This window comes from Vicugna pacos, chromosome 35, assembly GCF_048564905.1.
Source record: "Vicugna pacos chromosome 35, VicPac4, whole genome shotgun sequence".
NCBI lineage: Eukaryota > Metazoa > Chordata > Mammalia > Artiodactyla > Camelidae > Vicugna > Vicugna pacos.
In genome coordinates, this window is record NC_133021.1 from 8,883,839 (window position 1) to 8,908,472 (window position 24,634).

The 24,634-nt window shown below is 43.4% G+C and overlaps 1 protein-coding gene across 7 annotated transcripts in view; it reads right to left on the reverse strand.

The window, feature by feature from the left end:
- LOC140691493 (uncharacterized) overlaps positions 1-24,634 on the reverse strand; it is a 194,019-nt gene that overhangs the window by 48,313 nt on the left and 121,072 nt on the right. For 3 of the 7 annotated variants that reach the window (XR_012067189.1, XR_012067182.1, XR_012067188.1), the window contains exon 1: positions 400-641. The exons of 1 other annotated variant lie outside the window; for it this stretch is intronic. The gene's annotated coding sequence lies outside the window, so the exon portion shown is untranslated. Of the gene's footprint in view, positions 1-399; positions 642-24,634 lie in introns of those variants that run through there. 3 more of the 7 variants (XR_012067183.1, XR_012067184.1, XR_012067191.1) reach the window with 2 other exon arrangements.

Below are 24,634 nucleotides of genomic sequence, written 5' to 3' on the forward strand. Positions count from 1 at the left end.
TTGACATGTAATCAATGTAGGAAGTAAAGAGATAGTTTATATACATTTGCTAGACAAGCCTCAGCGTCTGATGTGCATTTGACCTACAGCATATCTCAGCTCAGTCCAGCCTCCTCCCCAGTGCTCCTAGCATCAGTGGCTTTGGCTACTTTATTGGACAGCAACTCCAGGGTTCCCACCATGGTCCTGGCTGTAAAGCGGGAGTAAGTGTCCACACTAACCCTAAAAGGATCTCTCTGAAACAAAGGCGGATTCACTTTGAAATGTCTGTAAACCAGCGGGCTGCACCTCCCTCCCCCCTTGGCTACAAGACAGACTTCTTCCTTGCTGATCCCTTTCTGGATGTAGGGAAGCAATCCGGCACAAAGCCAGGGTGGGCTGGCCTCCAGGTAAACTTACCTGCTGTCTGTGTCCAGTCCCATGAAGTCCTCCTTCTCAAACAGGATGCAGAGGAGGGGAATCTTGCCCCAAAATTCTTGTGGCCACCATCCAGCCACTTGGACTTGAGCAAGATGAAGAGTGACTCAGTGAAGTCCTCGATCCTCTTCTCCAACACCCTGCAGTCCTCGTAGATTGAAGGACACGTCGGTGAACGGCTGCTCGGCTACCTCCCCATGCAGCACAAAGACAAAGAGCTGAGAGTCATTAAGCGCGGTGCCATACAGCCCCTCTGCACGTGCAGCTTCTCCAAGGCCTTGGCAGAGAGACAGTTGGTAATGGTGACAAGGCCCACGACTTTGCGGTGTGTCTGGAAGACGCTCCACCCATTCTCGGGCACATAGTGGTGCCTGTAGTGGATACAGAATGTCCACTGGGAGCCGCATGGGCTGATATGGCACACCGAGGTGAGTAGCTGATAGATGCAAAAGAAATTCTCCTCTGAGATGATCTCCATTGGTTGGACCACAACGGGACGAGTCTGGTGGTCCTCAGCACACTGCACGTAGTCAGGGATGCTCATGTTGCTGGCCCTGCCGAGAGGGGTGAGGAGATCGAGGTACATACTCTGCTGTGTGCTACGGGCCCATCTGGGTTGCGGTGACCTGGTGTGTACCAGCCAGAAGGCAAGGGAAGCCAAAGCAAATCCGGGGGTACAGTTTGTCCTCAGAGTCTGCACATGGCTAATGTATCTCGGATCATATTACCCAGCTTTTGGTCTAGGCTTCCTGCCTCTGCAGAGAAGGGTCATTTCTTATTTTCTATTTCCAAGCACCTAGCAAGGCCCTGATGCAAAGTCACTGCTCAAAAATGCTGAATAAAAAATGAACAAAGAAAATGCTTTCCCCAAACCCCTTCAGCAGAATATAAAGAAAAGGACCACAGTAGGATTAAAAGATCTGGATTTGTATCCAAATTATTTGATCCCCTAAGCTTCATAATAATGGATAAGAAAACTTGCCTAGGGGAAGAGGATACAGTTCAGTGGTACAGCACATTTTTACCATGTACGAGGTCCTGGGTTCAAAACCCAGTAACTCATTTTAAAAAATGAAACAAATAAATACACGTAATTACCCTCCTGAAAAAGTATTTTTTAATTCAAAAGTCAAAAAACACCTTGCAATTGACACAACATTGTAAACTTGACTATACTTCAATTAAAAAAAAAATCCTTGCCTTACAAGAATATATCTGAATTAAGGATGTTTGCAAATGTAAAATGTCTAGGGTACCACCTGCATAAAAAGAGGTGACTGTACAAATGTACTATCCCTCCTTAATGAGCTATACTTCTTTTCGGAGGGTTATAACCTCTCAGAGCTAATTTTCTCAGATTAAAAAATATAAACATTGCCTGATTCTCAGTAGTGATGAATAATCAGATAAGCCAAAGAAAGCATATGACCCACAGAGTTTACTCAATAAATGTTTGTTGAATGAATGAATAAACAAGCAAGTGAATGCTGCTCCCTGCCACAGACCATCATAATGGTACTGCCTGGAAATCCCAAGCCCACGTTCACCCGACTCTGCACTAACAAAGTGGGTGACCTGGGTAGGCCTGTGTGCTTCTCTAAGCCCCAGTTTAATCATGAATAGAAATGAGGGCAATAACACAAACCTCAAATTGTTAGTGAGTCAGTAATGAATTGTACCTCACCATTGCAAGATGGAACCATGAAGGAAAACTGGGCAAAAGGATCCATAAGCCCTCTCCATATAATCTCTTACTACCACATGGGAATCAACATTACATCTCAAAATAAAAAGTCTAATTTTTTAAAGAGGTTATTGAGGTTAGGTGAGCTCACTCTCTCAAATTAGGAACACACAGTACAAATAGGTCAATGCCCAGCCCATGAGATACACTCAGTTATTCCCACTGGACCCACTGGTACCTCCAACTTCAAAGCAAGAGAATGGGTCCTCGTGGCAACAGGCCACAGCACCTGAAGCTAACAAAGCTAATGGTGTCCATTTCAAAGAGCCCCTGAAACCACCCTTGTTCTAATTTTCTATTTGTAATTTTTATTCCTTTTCATTAAATAGAAACTCCCAATTCCATAGAATTCTTACCAGATATCATGATGGCAGCCCTTCAAAGCCTGACCAAAGAGATCATGATGGCAGAACTTCTTGGTGAAACAATAAAATGAAAAGATATTTCCACAAGACCTCTGAGAAAATCTACAAGGGAACTTCATCCTGGACTGAGGAAGAGGACTGGGGAGGAGGGGGTAAACTAGGGCACAGAGAACTATGGCCCACCTGTCCCACAATGGGCTTCAGACTCACCCTCACCCTCCAGGAACTTAAAATACACACAGACAGTCTGCTATGGACAAGATTTTTTTTAAACAAATCCCTGAATCCATAGCAGGTCTTGTTTCTACCGAGACACAAATGGCTTATGTGTATAATGTTTCACAAAAGCCTTAAAATATTATCACCCCAACTTGACACATCAAGAAACTGAGGTAGAGAAGTTTATCACATTCTACAAGATTAGAGAGAGGCCACGTCAGTCACCATATTTAAATCCAAGCCCCTGCTCCAGTGCTCACACTAGAAAGTGTGACATACTGCCCCTTTCCTGCCCTCTCCCTGCAATCAATCTCTGAAGAGTCTTTTCTGTTTCACCTGGGATCACAATCACATTCATATTCCACAAAGAGCTATGTCACTCCTTGGAGGACTTATCAAAATCTAAAGGGTTGGGCTGAGAGGAGAGATTTGCATTTTCTGTTTCTCAAAGGAAACATGGCTTTAAAAGAAACTGAAAAGTACTTATCAAGTCTAAGCCCTCATTGTGCAGAGAAAGAACCGGAGGCTCAGATGAGTAGAGGAAAGGGCCTTATTAACAAATATTGCCTCAGCGCAGCACCAAGCCAGCCCTGGGCCCTTCTGGGGGAGGATCTGGGAGGCCCAGGAGAATGAGTGTAATAAAACAGAAAGAGAAGAAGCATACAATTCCCTGTCTCTACACCACCATACCATGAATTTCCACCAAATTACCCAGTATGGGTGCAGCCAATATTAAGGTTGTCTAAACAGGTTATAGAACCCTGGAATTCTCAACCATAGTTGAAATTCCAAAATTTATTGTGCCTTTTTCCCAGTTCAAGCATCAATTCAGTGGGCACTCTGTACCAGGGACTACAGAGGCCTGAATTTGTCCCAAATACAGATCTCTATTACCACGTGTGCAAACCACATAAAGGCCACCAGAATAAAAGCACCCACAGATAAGATGAAATTACTGAAACTGAAAGCAGCCAAAGAGCATATATTACTAGGAACAACGGTGCTCCTATAAATGGACTCATGAACATAGAAAGTAAACTGTGTTTAGCAGGCAGGGAAGGGGGGATTAACAGATACAAATTAGTAAATATAAAATAAATGACAAGGACCTGCTGTATAACACAGGGAACTATATTCAATTTCTTGTAATGAGTTATACTAAAAACAATCTAAAACATATATATACATATGTATATGTTTATAACTGAATCTCATCTGTACACCTGAAACTAACATTGTAAATTGACTAAACTTAAATAAAAAAGAATTTAAAAAAATAAGTAAAAATAAAAGCAACGCCATTAAGAAAAAATAAAAGAACACTCTAATCCCCTTAACTGTATGTGGTGGAGAATTCTGGTTGCAAGCACCAAGTCCACTGGATCACTCCAGCACTGGCTGTCACTCTTTCTGACCATCAGAGAGTCACTTGCTTCACTGAGGTTACTTTTCTCTTCTGTGAAAGGCTACAGTTGCAACTAACAATGTATAGAATCTCATCATTCACAAGTACAACAAGTAGTGAGGACTTCCCATGGGCCAGTCACTGGACAGATGAAAAGATAGGGTCCCAGATATATTCATGGGTAGAAGAAGTTTATGCCATAAAGACATTAATTCTTCCAGTTTTGATAGACAGATTCATTGCAATTCTGATTAGAATTCCTACCAGATTTTTCTTGGAATGTAACAAGTTAATTTATGATCAGGAATAGCCAAGAAATTTCTTTAGAACCACCACTTGGGAGGGGTGGATAGGTCATTCATTTCCACTGCTCTTTCTGAAGTGATGAAAACGTTCTGGAATAATAATGGTTACACAACTGTGAATATGCTAAAAGCTGCTGAATTGTACCATTTAAGTGGATGGAATTCATGGTGTGTGAACTATATCACAATAACACTGTTACATGAAGAAATATTTCTTGACAAATATTTTTCTGTTTATACCACTAGTCTATCACACAATTTAAGAAAAACAAAAAACCAAAACAAACCAAACTGTGCCAGGAGCTCTTTAGGACTGCAATATCCCTGGGTCTCCAAGGCCTCTGGTGGTGCTGTTCCTCTTAACACACACTAGCTGGGCTGTGCTAGTTAGGGACTGTAACTATCTTTTGAAAATCGAGGATCACTCCTTTCACCCTGGGAGAGGGAAGGAAGGAGGATGTCACAGCCTCATGCCTTCAGCTCATTTTTAACAGAACCAAGCCCTGCTTTCACCACTGTAATCACTCTCACTATAAAAACACGTGACATCAACAAGCACAGCCATGATAACACCTGAAAGTGTTAAAAGTACTTACCTGCAGCAGAAAAACTTAGGGAGGAGACAGAAGCTCGCTCAGCACTGAGGCTCCCTTTTTCCGACTCCAACTGGAGAAGCAGGGCGTTACAGCCGGAGGTTCTCAGCCCAGGGAGCAGTGCCCAGGCCACTGAGCTGGTCCTCCGGGAGCGGGAACGGGAGAGGAGGGTTGCCCCGGGGGGGAGGGAAAGGGGAGGGACGCGGGCTGCAGCCCTGCTCGGAGGTCAGCCCCAGCCCCAGCCACAGCCCCCCGCCCCGTCCGGATCCGCAGTCCCCGCCCGCCCGGACACAGCCCTCCCAGGTGCGTGAACGGGCCGGCGGCCAAGGAGAGGAAGCCAGGGAGGAGAGGACTCGCGGGCGGGAGAGGGGAAGGGGACGCCAGCCGCGGACTGAGGGGATCCCGGCTGGGTGAGAGGTGGCAGGGGCACACCTGGCCCTTGGCAGCTGTGGCCGGGGCGCCGGGGCAGGTGGCGCGGGTAGAGGGGTCTGGCCTGAGCAATTCATCTGAACACGGGCTGCCTGGCGCCCTTGGGGACTGTGACAGGCGGACCGCCCTCCCGCAACCGCCTGACCACTTTCCCGGGAGCCCCCCACCTTGCACTTCCACAGCCAGAGGCCCCGGCCCCAGACAGGAACCAAAGTCCTACCGGGCGACAGAGTTGAGAAAACTTTGGGCCCGATCCCCGGCTAGGATATAGAGCTTCCAACCAGCGGACCACTTGGCACTGATTGCGCATGCGCAGGAGGGCCAGCGATCCTCTCTGGGTTCTGTGAGAGAAGGTGGGACAGGGAGGGAGGGAGGGAGAAGATGGAAGCGGGTGGAGAGGACGGGAAAATTGGAGAGATACAGATGGACACGATGAGCATAGAGTAGGGAGGGATCTGGAGAGGGGAGGGTCTTAGCGGAGTTGGAGAGAAAAAGCTTTACCTCTGGGGCACCCCTAGGCGGCAGACCTGCCTCTGTACCCTTCTGTAACCCTTCAAGTTCCGCAGCTCAAATTTTACCTCCCTGATCCAGCCCTCCATGGGATGCTTCTGCAGAAACTCTATGGGGATCACACCCATTGCCCCCACGTGGACCTGGGTTTTCTCTTGCTCTGAGAACCAAGCACCCGCAGGTGTTGTCGCCCAGAACTACCTTGGAAAGGTTCATAATCCCCTTTTACACGCTGGGAAACAGGCAGGCAGGATCACTGCCTTAGCTCCACTGTCCCAGGTGTTGGGATGGCGGGGAGCAGGATGGTACAAGATCAGAGCCCCAGACAGAGCAGACTGCCTGAGTGTTGGTGCATAGTCCCCATCCCTCCTGGGTAAACCATACCCAACCCTAGTGGAAACATCAAGGGCTCACAGTAGTTCCCTGGGTGTGGGAGAGCTGTCCTCATGTGAAGGAAAAGTCCAGCTGGGCTAACAAGCTAAGTCACAAATCTAAGTGTGATAAGTGTCGGTTTAATGATCTAAATTCTGCTGGGCTATCTCATATATCTGAAGTTTAGTGTCAGTTTATTGGGCTAACAACCTAACTCGTAATTCCAATCTCAACAAGTGTCAGTAATGTGATCTGCTACAAATTGATAAGCTCCAGTGTACTGATTCCTTGCTTTTTGTTCTTTGAGCCTTATTGGCTAATTCCCCCTTACTTGTAATTAAGCCTTTAAAACCTCATGTGCACGTCTTGGAGGTGCTCAGAACTTCAGAGCAGAACCCCACTGAGCCCACCGGCATAATACTTCTGAGTACACCAACACCCCGATTGGTGCTTTTCTTGGCTTGCCTGTTTCCATAACACTCAGCTCCAGTGCCCAGCTTTCTAGGTAGATAGGAGTGTTACCAAGTCGAAATTCTTTCTCCTCAGTGCAGGACAGGCCAATAAGTTGGGAGACCAAATGTTGGGGCATGGAATAGCAAGTTTCTGTAGACCTAGATGGCAAACTAATGTCCTGGAAAACCATCTCCCCAAGTCACAATTCAGGATCCTTTCCTATGTGCTTGGTTGTTGCAAACTTCTTAGTGTAGGAATTCCTTCTTGTTAGAATCCTTTCTTCTTGCAGCTATCTGCGTGGGTCAGATCCCTGCAAACCTCCAACAAAACAAACGTTATTTTCTATTCTGCAATTTGCTATCTTTAAATGAATGAAAAAGTGTTAAATATCCTTAAAGGTCAGAGGCTTCAGAATAGGCTCTCCTGTATATTTCAGGCTCCAGGCGACATTGATTACAAGCAAGATGAAGCCTAGGAGACAGAGCATAGGGTTAAATTCAAAGGAACAGATCTAATATGGAGTCAGATTTGTTCTGTTTTATTACCCGGCCAGAAGCCACTTGAGGATTTAAATCCGTTTAAGTTAAAAATAACTAAAATTTTAAAGGAATTTACATACATAGGTGGGAATGTGCAAAGCATATCTGGAACAGCACCCAAAGGATAGCAAACAGTGGCATCTCCAGAGAGGGCTGAAAGAACAGAAGATGAGGGAAAACTTTTTTCACTTGTGTATTTTTGTGCTCTGTTTGAGTTTTTTTTTTAACCATTTGCTTGTATTTCTTTTTCAGTTAAAAAAACTGTGTAATGGAACAAAGGAGTAACTAGCATAGCAAATACAGCAGCCATGGAATCACTGAGTCATCACTTTTGATTTAAGCCAGAAAGCATTTATAGACTCTCTCCAATGTGCAGTCGTGTTTTAAGAATTCTTTTAATATAATTATTACTATTATTATTATTACTACTACTACTACTGCTACTACTATTAATATTACTATTATTACTATTATTTTATGAAATAATAACATGGTTTATCTCACCCCTGCCCATGGCTGGTGAAAAACCAACTGAGTTTTTCTTGAGTTGTTTTCCAAGGAGTAGAGATGAGTTTATAAACAGAACACATCTTCAGGGTAAAACAGGCAGAGTGCTTTTCCAGCAGGCCAGACAGCTATGAAGGGTTTTCAACAGAGGCGCCCAGAAGCTGAGAGAGAAAGCCTCCAGGACACTACAAAAAGCTGCCCAAACTGCCTTCTCCATGGCACTACTGAAATAGGAAAGAACAAATCTGACTCCATATTTGATCTGTACCTTTGACTTTAACAAAGCCAAGTTAATATGCTCCGGTCTTTTCATGGGTTATGATGTGACAGAGGAGATGGACAGGTCAACAAGGAACCACTCTGCCGTGATTACAGAGCCGGAGAAAGGGATGGGCTGCAAGATGTATGACGCAGCCACAACTGTGCCCGTGCTTCTAGGCAGGTATCCAAAATCGCCTCGACAAGGTGTCAAACACTTGTGCCCACGTCCTCATCAAAAGACATGTATTAAAGACAAATGGAACCATATAAAAGGCCAATACCCTTGCTGGGTACACCGTCCAAAGAACAAAGTCTCAATTTGACAACTGGCCATCTCGGTTCCCTGGGATTCATTCTTGAAGAACCTTAAAAACCACTCCTCTGCCCTCAAGAAGTGCTCCATATTTGTCCTATCTTTGGCTCAGGGATGGAACACGTTCAAGTGAACTTTAATGTCTGCACAGATTTGACTGTCTTTCTCCAGGTTCATTTGTCCATTCCAAAGAGGCCTGAGCTAAGCCCATCCTCCGTAAGATCTATTCCCTCCAGTGACAGCTCATTGAGCCTGCAATTAAAAGCCAAGTGAACAAGACTGTCCTCAGCTAAAAAGTTCACCCACCCTTCACTGTTTTCTTAATCTCCTCTCCTGGCTAATTGCAACAGACTAACACCTCCCTCCACCAAGATACCCAACTATGTCATTTTGTCTCCCCAAAGAGAAAATAAGGTCCATAAAAGAGGAGACAACTCCATAGTCACCTCTGAATTCTTAGCATATAGTAATGTCAATAAATAGAACTCAGATTATTGCTACTTTCCTTTAAAACCTTTCTGGTTATTTGAATGAGACCATGGAAGAGAGGTGTTTGCTGTCCAGTATATTGATCCACAAGACTCTGGAGGCCTTTTTCGGAATAGCTGTTCACTGATTCATTCAAAACACAACTTATCAATCAAGGAGTAGCTGTGCTTTTCTGCCAGGAATTTGTGGTCACTCTCATGCCAGAACAGCTTTAAACTATATCCTTACTTTGGATTTGTTATTTTCCCCCTCTTCCAAAAAATTGACTTTCCTTACTTTCTTGTCTTGAGGAATTTTCTTTTTCCTCTTTCACCCTTTAGTAAACCAAGATTCTCAGGATGGGCAAGGCGCATTATATGATCACCCATCCAACTCCTAGTGTGAGAGGCCTGGGGCTAAACTCCTGCCCTCCTGTCAAGGCAACTGAAAATCAGTTCAGGAGCCAACCAGCACACCACGGATTCTAACGCTCACTTATCTCCCAGAATCCCTGTTTTCTCGTTTGTCTTGGCTTCTGAGGATTTCCCCTTTCTTGACAATGAGTTGTGCAGCTTGAAAGATGAGGAAGGAAGGTTTTATTTCTCAATCAGCATTTTAAGAAACTTGTCTAATGAAGGTTTCCAAGAGGTTATACAACCCTCCATTGCCGAGACAGAAAACACACTAGACATTTTCTAAATTTAGCTCTCATGTGCATTTTTTCTTTGCTTTTGTTTTCTTAACTGCTAACAGACATTATTTAATTAAAAAAAAATAAGGCCCCAAAAAGGATAGAACACTGAAGGGGCAAACAAAATTAAAGGGCAAAGACAGAAAAATGATAACTACTCTACAAAGTTAATATAATACATACACTATGTATCAGATCAGCAATTCTCAGTAACAGCTAATTGAAACATGACCATGAGGTAAAATTTCTCTCCTGTCAGGACATGGCCAACAGAAAATACAATTAAACCAACAAACTAATATCCTAAGTCTGGCAAGGTACAGAAGGCTACAAGCTAAATGTGTCTTCTTCTGGAAAAGAAGGAGACACACAAGCTCTTCTCTGTGGAGCCGGAGCCCACGGGAGGACGGTGAAGTGAGCTCTGTAAGTACCCAATTAGCAAAGTGAGTGATGAATAAATAGACGTGAGCTTTGTTGACAGTGATGATACTACTATTCATTTGTCCTTTAAAGTATGACTTCACTTTCAGTGATCAATACATCGGTGTCCTCAGGAGTTGAGATTTTAGGAAAATGCACAGCCTGGGCCCAGACCTCCTCTTTAAGCTCGTGACTCTGCGTAGATATCTCAAGGGCACTCGCAACTCAACCTGCAAAGAGCTGACTTCACGGTGCTCCTCCCATAGCCGTCCTTACCAGGGCCCCTGGTCGGAGGGTAAGGTCTCCCTGCGTCTCCCAACTCAGGCCCATTACTCGCAGATGTGAATGGATCCCTCCTTCAGGGACCAGATATCCTCAGTCACAGAGTACCACCACCCTCAACTGACCTACCAGATACTCACTGGCACTCACTCAGCACTGACTCTGTGCTGGAGACCACGCTGCACACTGCACAGTGTATCTCACTGGATCTCCACAACAGTCCTGGGAATTGGGTACATCACTGCTTCAATTGATTAGATAAATTGTTTCAATTCCTTGTGTGTGTCATTCAAACTGACACGGCTACTAAGCCACAAGCCTGGGCCTGAAAACCACTTGAAAATTGAACACTGCTACACCTCGCAGCCACCCTACTCTGACTCAGCACATCACCTCCTGCCAAGCCTTCTAAACTTTTCCAAGCATTCTACAAGACAAATGTGAACTACGAGAGCAGCCTATTCTCCTACTTAAAATCTGTCAATGATGGTGCACTGCCCTAAGGAGAAAGCCCCACCGGGCTTGAGCACAGCCTAAGACCCCAGCATCCGCGTTCCCTGCGTGGCCGCGCTGCCTCACCCAGCACGCAGCTCTACACGTGCCGTGTCCAGGACAGGGATGCTGACTCCACACAACCCAGGGCTTGTATCACTCGAACAATGATCACATTCTTCAGTGTTCATCTTCATTGCTGACTCTCACAAAAATGTTTTCTCATGATGAATCAATATCTTTTTCCTTACAACTTCCCATCATTGATAATGAGCTCCCCCCAAAAGAGAGAAGACCTAATTCTCAGTCTCCTTATCTGTAAAGTGAGAATAACAAGGAAATATATGAGGTTTTAAGAGAAATAATATTCATGTGAGGCTGAGGGACAATTCCATCATACAGTAAGCACTCAATGTGTGCTTACTTATTATTAGTAAGAATATATTGCATTCTAACTATCTTCAATCAATGTTTTATGACTTTGTCCAACAGGCTACTGACAAACTGTTGGATGAACCACCTTGAGCAGATCAGCACTAGCGTACTGGGAGAGGTAAGCACTGACTCCAGTTACAGCTGCAGCCACCCAGCACTATGGGGCGGGGGCAGATTGCTCAAACTCTTACATGTTGCTTGAGCATTTAGTCCTCGTTATAGAATAAAGATAGGTGTTCTTTAGTCAAATCTCCTGAAACATAATTCTTCAAAGATTGATGCAAATTAGGTTTCAAGTACAACACTCTCACTAGAATTTATTTGAAAATTATAGTCTTAGCTACTCCGCACATCAAAAGTGCATAATCTTAATGTATCTGACTAAATACACTGAAAGGGTTGTTTAAAAGTAATTAAGAAGAAGCCATTCTGAATAAGCTCTCAGTATCATCTGCACAAAGCCCCAACCATGGGTCTCATTTCTCACTTCCACATAGGTGTTTTCAAGTAGATTACCTTGGGTCTTGGTTTCTTATAACACGGGGCGGGGAATAGTTGTGGATAGATTTATGTAGCAAATATATACCTAGGGTATTTGCTGTGAAGGAATTCTAGAAATAAGAAGATTGATATATAGTACCACCCATAAGAAACTCAGCCTTTCCTTTTACAACAGCATTAAGAATAAAGTGAGAGATACATTTAACAAAAATTTACAAGATTTGTACATTGAACTTTTTGAAGTATCAACAAAATAAATTTTAAAAGATCTACATATATGGAAGACATTCCATTTTCATGGAATGATTGACAATATTATTAAAAATGTTAAGACTCCTCAAAGTGATCTATATATTCAGTGGAATCCCTATCAAAATTCCAGCCAACTTCATTGCAAAAATTGAAAAACTGAACCCAAAATTCATATGGACGTGCAAGGGGCCCAGGACAGCAAAAACAACCTTGAAAAAGAAGAGTAAAGTTGGAGGACTCACTTTAAAGTGTACTAAAATGCTATAGCACTAAGTCAGTATGAAACTGGCATAAGTTTGGATAAATAAATTTAAGAGACACAATAAAAACCCACGGGGAAAACTTTCATTTACAGACAGTTTTCCACCTGGGGGCCAAAAACACTCCATTGAAAGAATAACCTATTCAACAAATGGTGCAGGGACAGCTGGGTATCTGCAGGCAAAAGAATCAATCTGGAATCTGAACACCCATATTTTATATAACAAATAAAATTAATTCAAGATAGATCACAGACAGAAATGTAAAAATTAAACTTATAAAATTTCTAAAAGAAGACACAGTATAAATCTTTGTGGGCCTAGGATAGGCTTTGGTTTCCTAGATACAAAACCAAGAGCACAAGTGATAGAAGAAAAAAGCAGATAAACTGGACTTCACCAAAATTAAAATCTTTTTATTACAAAGGACATCATCAAGAAAGTGAAATGACAGGGGAAATGGTTATCTCAAGTCAGAGAGGGCGGGCTTAGTAAGAAAAATAAAATAAATCATTTCATCTATCTACCTCCCCTGTAAAGAAATTGTTTTAATGTTTAAAAAAATATAGTGAAAAGACAGTTTGCAGAATAGAAGAAAAATTTTGCAAAGCATGTATCTAATAAGAGAGTAGTATCCAGGATATATAACGAATGCTTTCAACTGAGCAATACAAGAAAATAGACACAATTTTTAAATTTACCATGAATTTAAATAGATATACAAATGGCCAATAAGCATATGAAACGATGCTCAGCATCACTAGCGAAATCAAGAACAAAATGAGATCTCATTTTACACCCACTAGAATGGTTATAACCAAAACATGGACAATAACAAATGTCATTCAGGAGGCAGAGAAACCTCATATGCGGCCAGGGGAAAGGGACAATGCTGCAGCTTCTTTGGAGAAGTCTGGTATTTCCTCAAAAGCTTAGAGTTGTATGGCTCAGCAATTCCACTCCTATATGTAGAGTCATCCCTCAATACCCTTGGGTGGTTGGTTTCAGGAACCCCACACCCTGGATACCATAATCCAAGGATGTTCGAGTCCCTTTACAATCAGCCATCTAGATCCATGTAGTGGAAACTACAGATATGGCGGGCCAAATGTACAGCCAAAAGAATGAAAACATATTCTCATAAAAAATTTCACATCAATATTCATAGCAGTATCATTCAGAGTAGCCAAAAGTTACTAACAATATCCATCCATCAATGAACGGATAAACAAAATTACCAAGAATAGGCCCACAAACTTTTGGTCATTGAAACTTTGACAAAGGAGGTGACAACATACAATGGAGTAAAGACAGCCTCTTCAGCAAATGGTGTAGGGAAAACTGAACAGCTGCATGTTAATCATTGAAGCTAGACTACTGCCACACAGCATACACAAAAAAGAATTAAAATCTGTTAAAGACTTAAACATGTAAACAAGACACTATAAACCTCTTAGAAGCAACCATAGGCAAAACATCTGACATACATCTCAGCAATGTTCTCCTAGAGCAGTCTACTCAAGCAATAGAAAAACAACCAAAAATATACAAGAGGGATCTAATTAAACTTACAAGCTTTTGCACAGCTATGGAAACAGTAAGCAAAACAAAAAGACAACCAACCTATGGAATGGGAGAAAATATTTGCAATAAATGAAACTGCTAGGGGCTTAATTCCCAGAATATGTAAGCAGCTTTTACAGTTAATATGAAAAAAAACAAACAATCAATTCAAAAATTGGCAGAAGTCCTAAAGAAACATTTCTCCAATGAAGACGTACAAATGGCCAGTAGCCACATGAAAAAATGTTCAATATCATTATCAGAGAAATGCAAATCAAAACTGCAATCAAGTATCACCTCTCACCAGTCAGAATAGGCATCATTCAGAAGTTCACTGACAATAAATACTGGAGAGGCTGCGGAGAATTGGGAACACTCCTACACTGTGGAGGGAATTCAGTTTGGTGGAGCCATTGTGGAAAAGTGTATAGATGTTCCTCTAAAGACAAAAAATTGACCTCCCATATGAACTAGCAATGCCACTCCTGGGCATATATCCAGAAGGAACCCTAATTCAAAAAGACACCTACACCCCAATGTTCACAGCAGCACTATTTACAATAGCAAGACATGGAAACAACCGAAATGTCCACTGAGAGATGACTGGATAAAAAGGTTGTAGCATATTTGTCCAATAGACTACTATTCAGCCATAAAATAATAATAAAATAATGCAATTTTTAGCAACATCAATGGACGTGGAGAATGTCATTCTAAGTGAAGTAAGCTATAAAGAGAAAGGAAAATACCATATGAGATTGCTCACAGGTGGAATCTAAAAAAAAAAGAAAGAAACAAAAAGATAAACTTATCTACAGAACAGAAACAGACACAGAGTCATAGAAACCAAACTATGGTTACCAGAGGGGAGAGGGTGTGGGAAGGAATAAATTGGGAGTTCAAGATTTGCAGATACTGAGTATGTAAAGAATAAACAGCAAGTTTATACTGTATAGCACAGGAGAATATATTTAATATCTCATAGTATCTTGTGTTTAAAAAGAGTATGAAAATGAATACAGGTATGTTCGTAATTAACTGAAATGTTGTGCTGCACACAAGAAACTGACACAAAATTATAAACTGACTAGACTTCAATGAAAATATTTTTAAATAGACCAAAAACGAAAAAAAGGAAAATGATATTATCAAACAAAAAGAATAAAGTACTAATTCAGGCTACAATATGGATGAACCTTGAAACTTTATGCTAAAAAGCCAGACACAAAAAGTCACATAGTGCCCTTTAAGGTGAACTGTATTTAAGGTTTTATTTTACTACTCCTTTAAATTTTCTGGTGGTTTGAAATCTATCAATATCAAAATAAGATGTATTATACATTAAAAGCTTAAAACGCTTCCTCACAGGAGGGCTTTTATTATTAAATTCAGAAACGCATATAAAGCTCTTGGAAATACACTTTGCACGTCCACACACAGTGACTGCTGTCACTGCCACTCAGAGGGTGGTGCCAGCACTGATGAGAGCTGCCTCCACTCGCTCCCCTGCAGAAAGGAGTGAAGGCCTGAGCTCTGACAGGCAGGGTTTGCGTGAACCTGGGTCAGACACAGCCACGTCCCAGACTCTGCATTACCCAACTTTCTTACACAAACTGCAACATGTAATGTAAACACGCTAGAGGGATGTACCTTACAACACAGGGAATACAGACAATGTTTTACAGTAACTATAAATGGAGCATCTATTGTACACCTGAAACTAATATCATATTTTAAATCAGCTATATCTTTCTAAAAAATTAAAAAATATTTCTAAAATGTTATCACTTTAATATTCAATTCGGTTTTTAAGTAACTACTAAATAGTTTAGAATGTATAAAAGCATTTAATTGTGCTGTTTGTTTACATATTTATTCACATTCAGCCTCTTGCTAAAGAGAATTTAAACAATTCTTTTAAAAACAGCTTAACAACCTTAACAACAAAAAGGCAAACCTGAGAATGAAGAGAAAATGGAGATTCAATACTTAAATGAAACCAGGGGGAGATAAACTCATAAAAATGGATTCCATGAAGTCAGACCAAGTGTTAAAGGCTGACTAGAAATTCAGCTGTAGGATTCTTGGCAGCTAAACCAAAAAGAAAAGATGATGGGGCGGGTGGTAGAGCGTGTGCTTAGCGTGCACGGGGTCCTGGGTTCAAGCCCCAGGGCTTCCACTAACAGATAAATACGTCTAATTACCTGCCCCCATAAAAGATCACCAAAGAAAAGAAAAAGAGAAATTTCTTTCCCAAAAAACCCTGATATTAAATTTGGATTAAATACTTAAAAAAAGCAAAAAAGAAAAATAGAAAAGATAAGTGACACTGTGAAGGAAAACCACAGCTGGTCTAACAAGCTAAGTCACAAATCTAAGTGTGATAAGTGTCGGTTTACTGATCTAAGTTTTGCTGGGATACCTGGTAAATCTGAAGTTTAGTGTCAGTTTACTGGGCTAATAAGCTAACCCGAAAATCCAAGGTGAACAATTGTCAGTAACGGGATCTGTTCCAAATTGATAAGCTTCAGTGTACTGATTCCTTGCTTTATGTTGTTTGAGCCTTATTGGCTAATAGTCCCATACTTGTAATTAACCGTATAAAACATCATGTGCACATCTTGGAGGGGCTCAGAGCTTTGGAAAAGAAGCCCCTCAGAGCCCGCCAACGTAATAAATCTCAATACTCCAACCCTCTGAGTGATTCTTGTTTCTTGGCTGGCCTGTTGTTTCCATAACAACACAAGGGATAATGCCCGTGGGATAAATCTGCAGTGGCTGCTGGCAGGTCCCCATGTCTCACGTGGGAAAATCTGAAACATCCTTCTCAACACTCAGAGTCATCATAAGCCCACCCCAAACCTGCAGCCTTTAAATGCAGGAGCACAGGTAGGGCCTGGCCTTTGCTGTCTCTGTGTCATCACAGTGAGACAGGATGGAAGGGGGAAGAGCACAGCCATTCAAGGAAGGCCACCGCAATTAACATAGAAACGGTGAAGGATTCAAACCTCAATAGGTCTTGAGGCTCAGGATGAAGAGATTTAACTTCTAGCAGATCTTGAGATTCAGTAAACACCCATTGTAATAGTAACGTGGTGAATAACATGCCCCAGGCACCATGGCAGTCCCAATGATAGCCACAAAAGGTCAAAGGGTGGGAAATGGCCAACTCCTTGGAAATCCCAGCCCCTTGCCCTAAGGCTGGTCCTTCTACTTATTAGCATATGAAACCACCAAGCCCAAGAAAACAAGCAACACAGCGCCACCTCGCGGTCACCACTCTTTCCCTCTTTGGTGAAGGCCCACACTCTGTCTGTGGGGTGTGTACCTACTTCTAATCTGAGCATCAAACCCCCACACCTCGTGAAGTTTCTCTTGCCTATCAATGTATCTCTCTGAATAAATATACCTTTACTCAACACTGGCTTGCTCTTGAATTCTTTACTGCATGAAGTCAAGGAACAAAATCTGGTGGGGCACATCCCAGGGACTCAACAAAAGCCTGGGACACAGCCCTTCTCATGCCCAACGTTTTTTTATTCTTCTATCAACAGGACTGGTCTGTGAAGGGAGGTCTGAGACCCCAGCTAAGGGACAGAAGCAGCCTCCAGGGCTCCAGCTTGCAGGCAGCCTCTCCCCCAGCATGGGTCTTGGGGTCTGCCCGGTTCTCTGTGTTTCTCTGTTGTGCTGACTCCCCAGCCAGACAGCGTACTCCTAGGCCTGTCCCCACAAAACCCTTCTCTCCAAAATACAAGCACATCATGTCACAATCCTCTTGTTCAACCAGGAAATGTTCAGCCCACTTTTTTCCTCCCCAATAAAGTACCCAACTGTCCTCCCTCCCATCACATCAGTTCTTTTTTTGTGAGAACTCTGCACTCGCCACACCCCATCCTGAACACAGGTGTCTTGCTGGCTGTGACCGAGATGTTTCTTTCTCACATAGCCTGCGTCCTTTCTCTTTCCCTTTATTACCTTAAAAAAGCCTTTCCTGAGTCACCCACCCCACTGATTCTGAACTCACAAAGTGCTGTGGTTGCAGTCACTATGTGCATACCTCCCAGGTTTTGGCTAGGTTTCCATCGCAAGATCTTCATTAAGGAGCTGCATCAAGAAGTTTAAAGAGGCTATTCTTACATCTGAGTGGAGGAGCCTGCAAAAAATTTACATGGCTTTGAAGAGAGAGTTAACCAGGGACAGAGAAGTCACGGGTCCTAGTCAAAAGTTTCATGAGGCAAAATGTTCTCCCAAGGCTCAGAGTGGCTTCTGAACATGGAGTCGGCAGGAAGGAGGTGACAGGCAGTGATTAGGGTGGGTGATACAGGGTACGCTCCCCCAGCTGGGAAAGAATAGGTATTTTTCTAGTTTTCCAAACAATTTCTTACTGCCTTTTTTCCCTTATTACCACATACCATTTCCTACGAATTAAGCATATCAATGTAAGTTATTTGGGCCACTTGGGAGAAGCTACACGATGCCATTCACAGGGCCGGGACATGACAGCCACACCAGTCTAGGTTGAAAGACCAGTGGGAATATTTCCATGGTAATCACGGGCATGCAGCAAACTCCCCAGCTTCAATGACCTCCTCTCAAAGTTGGCGCCAATAAAGCTACCAGTCAAAATGCGTGACGATTATGGCCAACATCTGTTTATTAGTTAAGTGCCCGTGAGAGCTGTCGCTTAATGGGGAATGAGTACGATCAATGAGGCCCTGTCTACCTGGCCACACGCGCCCTGCCTTCCTGCCTTGGTGCAGCAGCAGAGTTTGTTAAGCTGAGATGAACGCCCCCAGAGCAGCCCGACGGGAAAGCTCCCAGCTCTGCACGGCGAGACGTGTTCCTTTCCTTCTCAGAGCTGATCACAGTTTGCTGTCGTCTGTTTTTATGTTTATCCCTTTTGTAACTGCCTCTCCTCCGGAGATTTTGCTCAAGCAGCACGGGGCCAGTTGTGTCTTGCGGCCTGCCGGATATTTTGGGCAGGGAAACAGCCGAGCCCACATCTGGCTCTGGTGCTGAACGGAGAAGGCACAAGTCCCAGGGGCCCATGCTGAACCGAGGCCACTGCACCCAAAATTATGGTCTGACTTTGGGCAAATTACAGTCTTTTTTACCCTGAGATTCCTCATCTGTCTATGAAAATAACTGCCCATGGAACACAGAGTTACAAGTATTAAAGGAAATCACCAAATTCACAACCTAGCCAAGGGGCTACCAGTGCATCCTCAACAGATAAATACTGCCTTTACAGCTCTGACACACGCCAAGCTTGGTGGCTGCACAAAGTGTAAACTGCTAAGTGCCAGTGTGTTAAGTGTTTCATGTGTGCTATAATACCCTTTAGAACTTACAACAATCCCAGAAAGTAACGAATATTATCATGCCCATTTCACAGATTCACCAACAGGTTAAGAGTGGTTACATTCTAGTCCAAGGTGCTATGGTGAGGTAATGGCGATTTCAACGTGAATATGGCCCCAGGCCTGGGCTCCATCTCTGTCCCATCCACCTGACCACTTGCCTATGAAATCCACCTGTCCAATACCCAAGTTTGAAACCGGCCAGCTCTTAAATGCAATGTGTGCCACCGTTTGTCTATGTCCCTTAATTACCATAAACTGTTCTCAGAAAGCACTTCAGAAAGGAAAGTTGGACTCACGTCCCTGCCCACAAAGAAGAGGAATTCTGCCTTGCTTTCTCCTGTAACGTGCAGAAACCCTTCCCATTCACCACCGAATCCTTTTGTATGCTTCCTCCGTGTTCATGTTTGCACACGGCTTATTAAAGTAGAAGTTACCTGCAGTAATTCCATCTCGGTTCCTTTCCAAGGTTCCAGATTATCCATAATCAGGGTAATATCATAATTTTCTGTGAACGAAAATACTACAATGTGAATGAAAATACTGCAACCATGTCACTAAACAAAGAATGCTGAAAACAAGTCATCAGCGACTGCTGCCGCACCCCAGTGAAAACAGGCCTGCAGCCACTCACAACGGTGCCCTCTGAGCAGACTCAGAATAAGAAAGGACAGATTACTGGCCCTAGATAGCTAGGTGCTTGTCTAAAGAATATATTCAGTGAGCCCAAATGTTGGCTTCCTCCCATATATTGAAAAGCACTAAATTCTTGAACGTGAGATACCTGGCTTTCTTTAGATAACAAGCAATGTTTTATTGTTCTAACTACCTGGTCTTTGTTGTAAGGCTCCTATATAATCCTAGCTTCTCCCCTACTCTTGGGAGCAGTCCCTCAGAGTGTTCCGAGAGGCGGTCATCCTGGCTCGAGTCCTCCTGACAAATAAAACATAACTCTTAACATTCAGGCTGCACGTTTATTTCAATCAAGTCCCAAAATAGACACAACTCATCAATTCTGTAATGGGACACACTGGATCAGGAACCAAAAGAGTGTAGTAGTCCCTAAGAACTACGGCTCCCTCTTTCTTCCTGTCATTATACAATCCCACCAGAACTCATTACTATGCTGTCTGCTCCTCTGGCAACCAAACTCATAGAAGAGTGAACTCAGCAGAGCACCATGCTGGGGAGAACCCCCCGCAGCAGCACTGCAGGCCGCCTGCCCTCCCGCACGCTCTGCCGACCGCTAGTGTCCTCCGTGGAGACCAGGTCAAAAGAGCTGTTCCCAAAAACTGCAAAGTCCCACATATTAAATAAAAACGTTTTATTTTATACGATATGTTACGTATATACCCATCTGTGAAAACAGCTTTGCCAGAAGCCCAAACTTCAATATTAATATGCAAAGGCAAACCCGGTCCCCAAGGGAAAACAAGTCTTAAGACGACACTAAGGCCTCCAAAGTCCACTCCACGACAATGAACCAAACTGCCTGCAGGTCTGCAGCTGCAGGAGGCTACATGTCTGCTTTTAAAGCAGCCCCTTCCTGCCCTCGTGTGCTACAATGCCCTTTTATGCCCTCCCATCGCAGGGCAAGAGCAGCTGCTGCAGAAACTTGCAGGGGCCTCAGAGCCAGGGATTATGCCCAGGTCACACTGCAAACCTACTGCCCGCCTCACAGCCCCCAGCCAGCAGGTCACCTGGAAGTCACAGCAAGTGCCCCAATCCAGAAGTCTCTTCATTTGCCAGCACAACTGATCACTGGTCTCCAACCTTCGTCAGTTTTGCACAAAACAGCACCTTCTACTGTGAAGCGGGTGGTTTTCGCTTCTGTGCCCCATCCTTACTGGAAACGTTAAGGGAAACCAAAAGGCCTCTGTCAACCCTTTTCTGATAACACCCTCCCACCCACAATACTCATATGCTCAAGAGTTTGGATCCACGTGATTTTGTTTCCCTTATGCTAAGGGGCTCAAAACACTGCGGGATTCTTTCTCCTTTGAGTGTATTAGCACTCAGTTTCTTGGCTTTAATCTGTTTTTGTCTCTCTCTTCAGTGTCCCTAGCAGTTGCCACCTCTTACTCCCTTCAGCAGCCTCCCTCCCAACATCTAGTCTAGGAAATCAGCTGTGATGAGGGGCCCGGGGGCAGTCACAGAAGATGCAACTAAGGCACAGAGAGGCTACATAATTTGCCCAAGAAATCACCTTGAGCCACCAACAGAGTGTGTCACGTCCCTCTATTTAACAGTTATGCTAAGCAAGTTAACTTTTTGTAGATTATGTTTATAAACAGATGAGAAATCAAAATACATACAAGGACACACATCAACTCTAAGATGTTCATTAACTCCACTGTTTTGTTTCAATTTATTTTATTTCTATTAAAAAATTGAGAACCCCTGCAGCCTATATAGCAAAATGTTACTGGGTTTTAAATCCAGAATATAGAGGGGTTATGTCATTACTCATTCTTATATGTATGTTCAGAAGACAAAATGATTTGAAAGTCTCTCTCCCCGCCCCCTACTCACTACTGGCTCTCACCAGAGCTCCCAGATCACACATCTAATACCTTTTCACTTTACCCACAGCTGAACTCATCAGTTTTCCCCCAGAACTCCCTCTGCAGCTTTCCGTCCTCAGAACACAGCAGGACCATTATTTAACTCATTAATCCACCCAGAAACCTGGGCCTTACTCCATCCTACCTTCACAGACAGCATTGATCCTTTCATTTTAACCATCAAAACATGCCTTCAATCTGTTCGCTTTTACCCACTGACTGTCCTACCACTCAAGTGGAAGCCACCAACACTGCGTACCTGGACTCATGAGTCTCCCAAGTGGCCCCACAGCCACTCTTCCCTACTTTAGACAAATGGGATTGTGTCACTCCCGTGATTTTTGGACTCTTCAGACCCAATTTTCTTAGAAGAAACTTCAATTTCTTCACCTGGTGAAGGTCTTTGCCATGAAACTGTCAGCTTAGGGAGGGCAGGACCCGCCCTCTCCCCTTGGCCCCGCCCTCTGGCAGAGCTTCAGCTTGGGAGGACCTGCTGAGCTAAATCAGCCTGTATTATAAACCTGGTCTTGAGTTCTTAGCAAACAACTTCACTTATCCATACAAATCCAACGTAGATTAGAAAGATTTTAGATGTTGAGCTAGACAATTGTTTTGGGGATTTTGCACTGGCAACCTGCAAGTATATGTTCTAATGATTGTGTCTTGTTAAAACCACAAACAGATTAAAGGAGTATTTGTGGAATGTCTTCGGAGTAAAAGGGACTGTACTTTTACAGATTTTATGTTTTATTACATGAACAACCAGGACAGGGTCACAAATGGAACCGCCTCACAAGTGACAGAAGACAGGTGAGACGCATATAGCAACAGGTCACAAAGATGGTAAGAGCAAAGTTGTTTATCCAACCCCCGAAAAAATTCCTCCAAGAACAGAAAACTCACAATTTTGAAAATAAAATTCTATCATCTAAAGAAAGAAAATAAATAATCCTCTTCATCAGGGTTTCTAGATCTGACTGCAGAGTTATTAGCAGGCCATACTGAATCCTAGCACAGAAAAATCAGATGGACTAGTGGTGAGTAAGTTCCAGGAAAACGGCAGTAATTCCTCCACTTGAAAGAGGACACACACTCACTTGTTGAAGGTGACTGTAAACCGCATTCTGCAGAAATTCAGAAGATTCAGACACTGCTTCTACATGGTGATGACACGGAAGGACGGCTTGGATGCATGCTTCTAACTGAGTCACCGGCATTCTTACACAGCAGGGTGAAACGGAGGCCCTCAGCCAAGAGCACAGATGTTCCTGTCATGTATCCCAGATCGTGCCTCGGGGACTCAGTGTCCTGTAGCAGTGCGGCCCCAGGCGAGGACCCGCAGCGTGGTCCACGCAAGCAGGAGGGGCACTGTGCTTGAGAAATCCCATCCCCGATGGGGGCAAGACGGGCTGGTGGGGTTGTGTGAACCTATAAATGCTCATTGAAATAAACCTGCATACATTCACGTGATAAAATTAACTGTAGCAGGCTATTTAACAAAATTTCAATTATCAGTGTTAATTTTACCATTCCTTTCCTCTTGTCCCCTGCACTCTGAGACAGGCTTAGGCTCTCTCACACATGCAGCTCTGATGCAATAGTTTTGAATTTATTTTATTTTGCTACAAGTGTTTTCACTCCCAGTGTCGCTGTGACTGTCATCTCTTAACACAGTCAGATGTCTTCCTGGATCTCTCCCTGTGTTCCTTGCTCCTGCTTCTCAGATCCTGAGATAAAGAACAGGTGAAGGCATATGACTGGGAATGTCAATGTGGACTTGATCAAAGTCCTCAGTGACTCGCTAGGTGAGTGCTGCCCACCCCTTACCTTCGATTCTCAAGGTTCTGCCCAGGGTGACATCCAGACAGGAGAGATTCCTGGGTCCAATTAAGAGCTGTGTGGCTTGGGTGCGGGGAAAGGTGCAGGAGCTGGTTCCGTAGACGGTCACTTCCATTTCTCTGCTACTCTCTCTCCCGAGGCCCCGCTGCCAAGCCCCCAGGCTCCCTGATCTTCTGTCTTTCTCTTCTACTCTAATTCAAGCCCTTTTCCTCTTTCTTTATTCCCTGATTATCCCCAGCTGGAGTGATTTTCCCATCACAGATTCTGAAAAATTTTCCTGCAGCTGAAAAACAGGTCTCCAGAGGTCAATGCCCATATGGTGGTTCCTGAAGAGAGCCCCTGGTTAGGGGGACCCTCACCAACAATCACGGGGCATCAGACATGTTGCAGGGTCGAGCACCCCCAACAAGAGTTTGCTGTGACCCCAAAGCACGCACAGCATCCCTGCTCACTAAAGTGTAGTTGTAGTCCTTTATTAAGAAGCAAAAATAAAAAAATTGCTCATGTTTCTTACTAAAATTATTTATGAGGTAGAAAAAGTAATTCTAATAGAAAAGAACAAATTTCACTCCATGTTAGATGTGTTCGTCTGACTTTAAACCTGTACCTTGTTTTCTAGGCTCAGACTTGCTGTTTCTGCACCTTTTGTAAAAGAATGTTGCCTTTAGCCTGAAATACCCAGGAGGGCCTATTCTCCGGGCTCTGATCTTTAAGGATATTAGCTCTTCTACACTTATGTACAGATGGCAAGTTGCAAAAAAATTCTTTTTTTTGGAGGTTATATGGGGGCACCATAATTTGACCCACATGAACAGCTGCAGGAACAAAGGGTTTCAAATAGAAACAATTCGTACAGCAAGAAGTTTGCAACAACCAGCCACATCCCCGCTGCTTTTTAGTATAAAAGGAGACTGAATTCTGCCTTGGGGAAGAGAGTTCTACTGGATATCAATATGCCATTTTCTGGGCCTGCCGTCTTTTCAAATAAAGTCACTATTCCTTACTCCAACATCTCATCTCCCGATTTATTGGCCTGTCATGCAGCAAGCAGAACGAGTTTGGACTTGGTAACAAA